Here is an 8692-nt window from a genome sequence, read left to right as displayed (position 1 = left end):
AGCTTGGAGGAGTTTACTCTGAGCTAAGTACCCAATACTTGTCTTTACCTCCTTCCTTAAGACCTTTTTCTTCTGGGCAAAAAGAATAAAGGCCATAGCTCTCAGAAAAACAACTGTGCCCTCTCAAAATCTATTCTTTGCAATTAAGAAATGAATGATATAAACCCTTTGACATTCAGGAACCATAAGAACAGGGAATTCCAGATGCTTCTGTGACGCTTCCAGCTCTTGATTCTCATATGTGTAAGTCTCAGATCAAGTCTATCTCTTCAGCGATACCACTCCAACCCTTCCAAGGGCTCTCTGAACTTTTCAAAATACCACTTATTTCTTCATTTTTTTCATACAAAGACAGAAGGCCAGGTTCCTTCTTCACATCTCTGATCTCCTCATCCTGTTTGTTCTCACTCCCAAATGGCTGTTTACTCTGAATTAGTGGCAAATTAGCAAACCAGAGAGGTAATGAGGTAATATGTGAGAGTCAGTTCCTGTCAGGACAATAATTGTTACATCACAGAAGAAGCTAGGGCTCTCCTAGTTAAAACAGATTTTTCATGGAGGTCCTATTTATGATGTCACTGAGAACTGCCATCTCCTACCTGCTAAACAGCTTTCCTTACATTTACCAGATTCGAGGGTGTCCTTTCCAGGTATGTCTCCTGTGACACAGTGGAAAGCTTTACGTACTCCATCTCTCTTAAGCTAGAGACTTATCTCTGCTTCACTAGTGGTTACATGCTCTGAATGGAGAAGGTTAGTCAGGGGCTTGGCATGGGTCCCTAAGATCTAGGAATATGGAGTGCAGGAGATTCTACTGGATAATAATTTTATTCCCAGTTCCATTCCTCTGGCCTATAATTCAATTTCCTCAGATATCTTTCTTTTCTAATAGCCAGTATTTTCCCTACAGATCTTTAATTGAGTGAATATTTTATTACATTTTCTTAGTGTACATTCCTTGATAGTGGACTTTATATATATATTGCTGAATGTGTACTCAAATGTTCTATTATCCTATTCCATTTTTTTGCTCTGATTTTAGAAAAAAGGGGGCCCAGTACTAAAGTGAATATAACAGTGTATATATTCTGTATCTACTTAAATGACAAACTCCCAAATCCTTATTTTATCCAAAAATTACCACACATTAGTAAAGCAAAGGACAACATAGACTATAATGTGGTTCTGCGGTAGCATTAGATAGCAGTTCTCTAATATCTACCTTCCAGTGTTTCCATGGCCAGACTTGAGGGTTTTGGATGTTTTACCATGATTCTTTATTCAGTCCAAACATAAAGTTCATGACATGGACTGGGAGAGGAGTGGCTTGAAGTCAAGTGAATCTTCTACTTCAGTAGGTTCATAAGAATAGAATGGAGTCTATATGGCTTCGTCATTTGTGGATTCTAAATTCTTAACTTAGTTGTGCAGAATACTTGTTAAAAATCCACCAAACACCATAGCTGTACAAGGGACCAATTATATCCTAGTCATTCTGATTGCTGTGCTGTGGAAACTCAGGATTTTGTTTTTGATTTCCATTTACCTGATGGCTAAGGATGTTGATATTCCTCAGTTGAGAATTCATTGTTTAGCTCTACACACACAAACACAAACACAAACACACACACACATACACACACTCTCTGTCTCTGTCTCTGTCTCTCTCTGTCTCTCTGTCTCTCTCTCTCTCTCTCTCTCTCTCTCTCTCTCTCTCTCTCTCTCTCTCTCTCCGAAATCAAATGTAGATAAGAGTGATGAAGCTAAGGAGTCTATGCTGCCAGTGAACTGAAAATGGACATCTTGTTGGTAGGATTTGAGAAAGGATTAGAAGAGCTAAAGGTACTTTCAACACCATAATAACAACAATGCAAAAAAAACAAACAAACAAAAAAAAAAAACAGAGATTTCTGGTACTAAACCAATATTCAAAGACTGTACATGGACAGAACTATGGCTCCAACTGCATATGTGACAAAGGATGGTCTTGGGGTCACCAATGGAAGGAGAAGTCATTGGGTTTGACTCCAAGTTCAAGGCAATGTCAGGGAGCAGTAAGGTGGGTTATAGAAGAAGGGGAGCAGAATTGGATAGGGCAATTATGGAAAAGAAACTGGGAAAGGAAATAACATATGAAATGCAAATGTAGAAATATCCAATTAAAAAAGCAATATAATTTTATAAGAAATTAAAAAAATGAAAAAAAGAAAAGAAATCTGCCAGCTAATCAAACCTATTGAGTCAGAAATCTAAAGAGTCACTGTCAGGGAATGGTATTCAGAGTAATACTAGTGGAAAGACTGAGATGATGATGTCTTAACTAGAAGCTCTTCTCTTTCAGATATCAGTGTCATAAACAAATTGCACAATAGGAATCCAAAGCATGGAGGCGTTTACAATGAGCTGAGGAGATAATACTTGTCTTTCCTTTGTTTCTTTGGACCTTTTCTTCAGGGCAAAAAGAGTAAAAGCCACAAGCTCTGAGAAGAACAACTGTGCCCTTCCCAACAACTGGCATTTGTAATGAATAAATTGATTATATAAACTCTCTTACTTACAAGAACCATATCAAGCAGGGAAGTCCAGATGATTCTGAGAAGATCGCAGCTCATGATTCCAATGTGTGGAAGGCTCAGATCAAGGCTATTTATTCAGAGAACCCGCTCATTCCCTACCCAAGACTCACTGAACTTTCCCACGGACCAGATTTGAGGGTGCCTTTCCAATAGTGTCTCCTGTGACATACTGGAAAACTTTACATACTATATATCTGTAAAGCTAGAGACTTCTCTTTGCTTCATTAGTACTTACATGTTCAGAATAGAGAATGTTGGTCAGGGGCTTGGCATGGGTAAAAAAGATCTAGGAACATGGTGTGGAGGAGATTATTCAGGATAATAATTCCACTTCCACGTCCATTCCTGAGACATACAGGTCAAGCTCCTAGTTTGTCTCGGTTTCCCAAAGTCCAATATTTTCCTCCAGACGTTTAATTGAAGGAATTTTGTATTACATTTTCTTAGTGTACATTCTTTGAAAGAGGACTTTATATATATATATATTCCTGAATGTGTACTCAAAAATATTGCTTTCCAATTTTATTTTTTGCAATGATATTGCAACAAAGTGGGCCCAGCTAAAGTGTGAATATAACAATATAAATATTGTATACCTACTTCTAATGATAATCTCCCAAATCCTTATTTTATACAAAAATTAACAGACATCAATAAAGCAAAGGAGAACATAGACCCTAGAATGTGGTCCTGAATTTCTTTTAGGCTTGAAAAATTTTGCCTAGAAATTTTGTAGTTGTATTTGTGTCTTTATCCCTCCACTGGTGTCCTTCCGGGCTACAGGAGTTGGCCTCTAAATGTTCCATATCACCAATGTAAGTCACAGCTTAGGTAACCCCCATTGATTCGTGGGTACCTCCATTATCCTGGACTCTTTCTCTTCCTGGAGATTTCCCCTACCTCCTCATCTCTAAAAGTTCAAGATTTCCTTTCCTTCTCCTGACTATTGGATCATATCTCCTGTCCCTTCCCACACAGCATCCATTCTCCTCTTCCTTCCATCTCCCATCTAGTTCCTTCCCTCAATCGGCCTCCTAGACAATTTTATGCCCATTCTACATGAGACTCAATCCTATGCACTTGGGGCATTCTTCTTGTGTATCTTCTTTGTATCTATGAGCTTAGTGGAGAATGTCCTGTAGTTTACGGATAATATTACTTATAATTGAGCAATTTCAAAAACCCTGCTGGATCATATTTTCATAGTAGTATTCAACTTTGAAAATGATAATTTAATATGTGTGAATGTCCGGAGGAACAAATTTAAGTAAAAAGAAACTTAAAACATAGATCAAATCACAGATTTTAAAAGTTGACCTAATAATAAAATTGTCTACTATCATAAAGTTTGATTATATCACAGGCAATTTTTTAAGTGGTACAATAAATTTGGCAGACAAATGATGTTTTTACCAAATAATTATGGATAATTTGACTAAGATCAAATAAGATAAATATATTATTTCCATTTCGATATCACTTGCTGGCATTTTTCCTCAAACATGATGTATATAGCATTAAACATAATGGTATTAGTTTTAAATTTTAATATTTATTTTAACCTAACCTAAAAAGTAACAGGTTGTCTTATTTTATTCTTGTTGACATTCAACCTCATCCTCGCTTTTTCAGTTCTTTGTTCCTTCCTGTCCTATGTCCCTCACCACTTATACTAGTCTCTCTTCATTATTCTTACATCTACATCCATATCCCACATGTTCAATATCTTCCATGGCACACTGTTTAAAACCCAACTTTCTAATGTCTGCGACCTATATCAGTTAAATAAACTCAAGCCATCCACAGCTTCACATAAATACAAGTATATTAGAAGGAGATTCTATGATCTATATGAGAAAGAACACATGGTATTTGCCTTTCTGAGTCTTTGCTACCTTACTTGGTATATTTTATAGTTACATTTATTTTCCTGAAACCATGATAGTTTAGTTTTCCTAGGGCTTAATGAAATGCCATTTCGTATATTGTCATATTCTTATGTATCTACATATCAATGAACATTCCTTACTATTCTCAATAAAACAACAATAGATTTTTTGTGAATAATGATGAGAAAGCTCAGATAGAGAAGTCAAGATTAATTACTGACAAACTAAGAAAAAAATTTCAAAGATAAAAATTTGTGGTTATGTTAACTAGATCAGTGTACATTAAGGTTAATAAAGGATGTGGTATTTATAATGTTTTAATAAAAATTAAAATTGTAGAATATTCAATACTTTAGAGAATGCTTATAAAATTGTCCATCACTAAGTGTTACTTACACTAAAAATTTAATATTTTTATAAAATATTTTGGAGATATATATATATATATATATATGTATGAATATATATATATATTGTATATATATATACATATATATATATATATATAAAACCTTCAAAATAACATTAAGAAGTTACTGTCATAAAATTCAATAACAACACCAAAGACCGGTTATATGAATTAAAAACGGACTAGAAGTTATTGAAAACCTCTCCAATTAAATTCAGAGACTTAGAAAAGAGAGCCTTTTAATAGAAAGGCACATGGCAAACAAGAAACAATAAAATCCTGAGACTATACTAAGATGGTTACTATTCATTCCTATGTGCTAAGGTTTCATCAACAAGCATGGTAGATGAAGAGAAGGTATATGTCAGAAAAACTAATTCATGTTTAACATAGTAACTTTCTTCATAATACCCAAGCAGACACTTCTCTTTTTTGTTGCTTAAAAAGTATGTACAAAGCACGGCTTTTGATTATAACACTAATATTTCAAAACTATCATTAAATATGCAAAGATCTTAACACAAAACCCATAGTTTTCATAGCAACCATACAAACTTAAGAAGGAAAAGAAAACATTTTTAAGTACATAGATATGCGTAACGAAGTCCCCACCTTACCAGTAACAGATGGGTCAAATTTATTGTTCTATGTATTACATAGAATACTCTATCCCAGTTCATTGTTCCTTAGCATATGTTTTTTCTCATCTTTCTCTGTTACTTATCTTCTGAAAGCAGGTTGTATTTCTCATAAAATTAGTTCAAATCATCCAATCTTCACACCAACAAAAAGAAGGTGTTGACATTAGAGGAAAACCAATTAAAGGTTCTCATTCTTTTTTTTTTTTTTTTTTTTGTGGTTCTTTTTTTTGGAGCTGGGGACCGAACCCAGGGCCTTGCGCTTCCTAGGTAAGCGCTCTACCACTGAGCTAAATCCCCAGCCCCTCTCATTCTTTATTGTGCAAAATTTTATATATTATTTTGTATGCTTAATATGCTTCTACACCTTAGTGATGACAATTCAATATTGGCCTGAAATCCAACATTCTTAATTCACAATGTAAAAGCCCTTTAGCTAATCACAGAAAAGCCTTCAAAGTGTATTTACATAGGTTTATTTAATAATAATTCAACTTATAGTGTAAGGGGAATAGTGATGTATAACATCTTTTCTTACATTTTTGGTGCCTCACATTATTTTATAGCTAAGAGATTTCATTAGAATCAAGAAAAGATTATTGACATCTTACTAAAATAAAATGAGAATTTTTCTCTGTATAATTCAGAACTTATTCTTGAACATTTTTGTGACAGTGTTTCTTTTATATCCCTGGCAGTACCAGAACTCACTCTCCCTCTCACCTTTTCTCTCTTTCTCTCTCTGTAGACCAATCTGGCCTTGAACTTAGAGTTCTGCCTGCTTCTGCTCCCCAGTGCTAAGAATAAAGGCCTGTGCCACCACACCCCGTTCTTGTCTACATCTTTAACATGCTCTTGTCTGATTATATTCCAAATCTTATGAAGTTAGTTCCCTAAAGTACCTAGAAAAACTCCAATACCAAAAATATATTTTGCATATCTAAGTCCCTCTTCCCAAATTCCTGATTGATCTAGTCACCTAGCAAGCTCTCTGAAGGAACTGAAAACAACAAATTTTGCTTTCATAACAGGAATAAAGAAAAGGACTGTTTACTGCACGATCTCTTGATATCACGGAACAATTCTTCCAACACTACAAAGTGAAATCTCATAAAGAAATGGGTACCCGAAGCCACAGTTTCTTACCTTCTATTTGGTTGTGCACACTGTGACCACCATTTCATTTTTACCAGGTTTAACGCAAAGGTATTCTCTGCCCCAAGAATCCAATTCTACTATATTGACATATTCAGCCATGTTCAGATAAATTTAATCACCAAGCACACCAAAGTAAGGATTTATAAAATATCCAACAGAAACATGGGAAGAAATGCTACAAATATAAATTCATACAGAATAAATAAACAAAAGGTCATTTACTTTTTGTAACACAACATCTGTCTATTTTCATTGTATTGATTGGTTCTGTGTATATTCAGAAGCCAAGAAAATTGTATTTAAGCCAGGACACAATTTGTGAGTTTTAGTTCTCTCTATTATATAGACTATGAAGACTAACACTTAGATATCAATGCTTAATAGAAAGCAATTTTACATGTTGTGTCATTTAACTATTTCTCAGATTTTTTTGTATAATTGAAAAAGTATAGCTAAATCTTGTTATTTAATATTTTTCCCACTCAATTTCAATATCTACTTTAACTCTGAGTAATAAGTCCAAATGGGATCTGATTACATATATTGGCCACATACGTATTTTTCTAAAAATTATAAGGCAAAGTTTTATATGCTACAATGTACACTTTTGGGAGTACTGGAATTTAGTTCATCCTTTTTCATTACTTTTCTCTGAAAGACTATTTTTTACTAATTTGTTTCAAATTTTTAGAAGTATTGTTGTGTGTGTTTTTGTGTGTGTGAGTGTGCCTGTGTGAGTATACATACATACATATACATGTATATTTTATAATTCAAATATAATAAGACCAGAGAAAGTAGCTTGAGTGATATTGATAATTTATGGACACAGTGAATTTTTGTATATGCCATATATATAACCTTGAAAATATTTTCTGAGTATTTTTTCAAAAGCAATTTTTAAATATGTATACTAGATCAAACATGCTAATTGCAGTTTTCGCTTTTTCCACACTAATTTTATCTCATTAGATGTCTAGAATGAAATATATGGATCCCTGAATCATATATTAACTCCAACTGTAGGTAGAATCAATGATGGATCTTATTTTTCTCACCTTTACTTCATAAATTATATATTTAATATGCTCTATTTATATTAGAAACGTGTGCCACATTATACATTTATATATATATGTATTCGTTGATAACTTCCTTCTGTAAACAAACATTAAGAATTAATGATTTATATACATTATTACAAAATCTAAGAACATTCAGTGTCTTCCATAATCAACTACCATAATGCATAAATATTAGAATCATTTCCTGACTGACGCTATTAACAAAAAGTACTTGATGTACCATTCCTATAAACTAATTTAGATATTATCCATCTGAGTTTCTTCAAAGAAATGTCTAACTTTTAGTAAAGGGAAATATAGTAAAATTGTTACTGTCTTTGAATCACAAATGATGTCAGTATTTTTTTCATTCTATATTTCTTTAAATTGTAAAATACAGTTTTGTTTAAATAAGTCATAACAAAAAGGGACATATTGATTATAGAGAGCAAAAGAGACCAAATGAAATTAATGCCAAACTCTAATATTTGAGCCAATATCAGAAATGGGAAATGATATTTTACTATTAATTTAAGGAGACATAATGTCATTTTTATTTAATAATTTTCCTGAATATTTTATGTATTTTCAGTTCAAATGGTATCTCCTTTTCTCCCTCTCCCATAAACCCCCCTTCCAGCTTCTTTGAAGATGTTCCCATTTCCACCAACTCACTTCAACCTCAGTGCCCTGGCATTACCCTACACTGGGGAAACAAGTCTTCACTGGATTAAAGGATTTTAATTCCAATCATGCTGGACAGTGCATTTCTCTGCCACACATGTGGCTGGAATCATTGGTTCCTCAAACTGTACTCACTAGTGGGTTGTTTAATCCCCCTAATTTCTGGTGTGGTCTTGTTGGTTGATATTGTTGTTCTTCCTGGGGTTTTGAAAATCCCTTCATCTCATTAAGTATTTTCTCTAAAACTTCCATTGAAACCCCCATGTATAATCCA

General features: G+C 33.7%; 1 long non-coding RNA gene across 1 annotated transcript; it reads left to right on the top strand.

Moving 5' to 3' along the window:
- Positions 1 to 575: 575 nt before the first annotated feature.
- LOC134484742 (uncharacterized) lies at positions 576 to 6643 on the top strand. The gene is made up of 2 exons (XR_010062479.1): positions 576 to 650; positions 6544 to 6643. It is a non-coding gene; the product is annotated as an uncharacterized LOC134484742 (long non-coding RNA).
- Positions 6644 to 8692: the final 2049 nt, after the last annotated feature.

Source organism: Rattus norvegicus, assembly GCF_036323735.1.
Source record: "Rattus norvegicus strain BN/NHsdMcwi chromosome Y unlocalized genomic scaffold, GRCr8 chrY_unlocalized_40, whole genome shotgun sequence".
Taxonomy (NCBI): Eukaryota; Metazoa; Chordata; class Mammalia; order Rodentia; family Muridae; genus Rattus; species Rattus norvegicus.
Note: the sequence above shows the minus strand (reverse complement) of the source record. Positions and strands in the feature narration are given on the sequence as shown.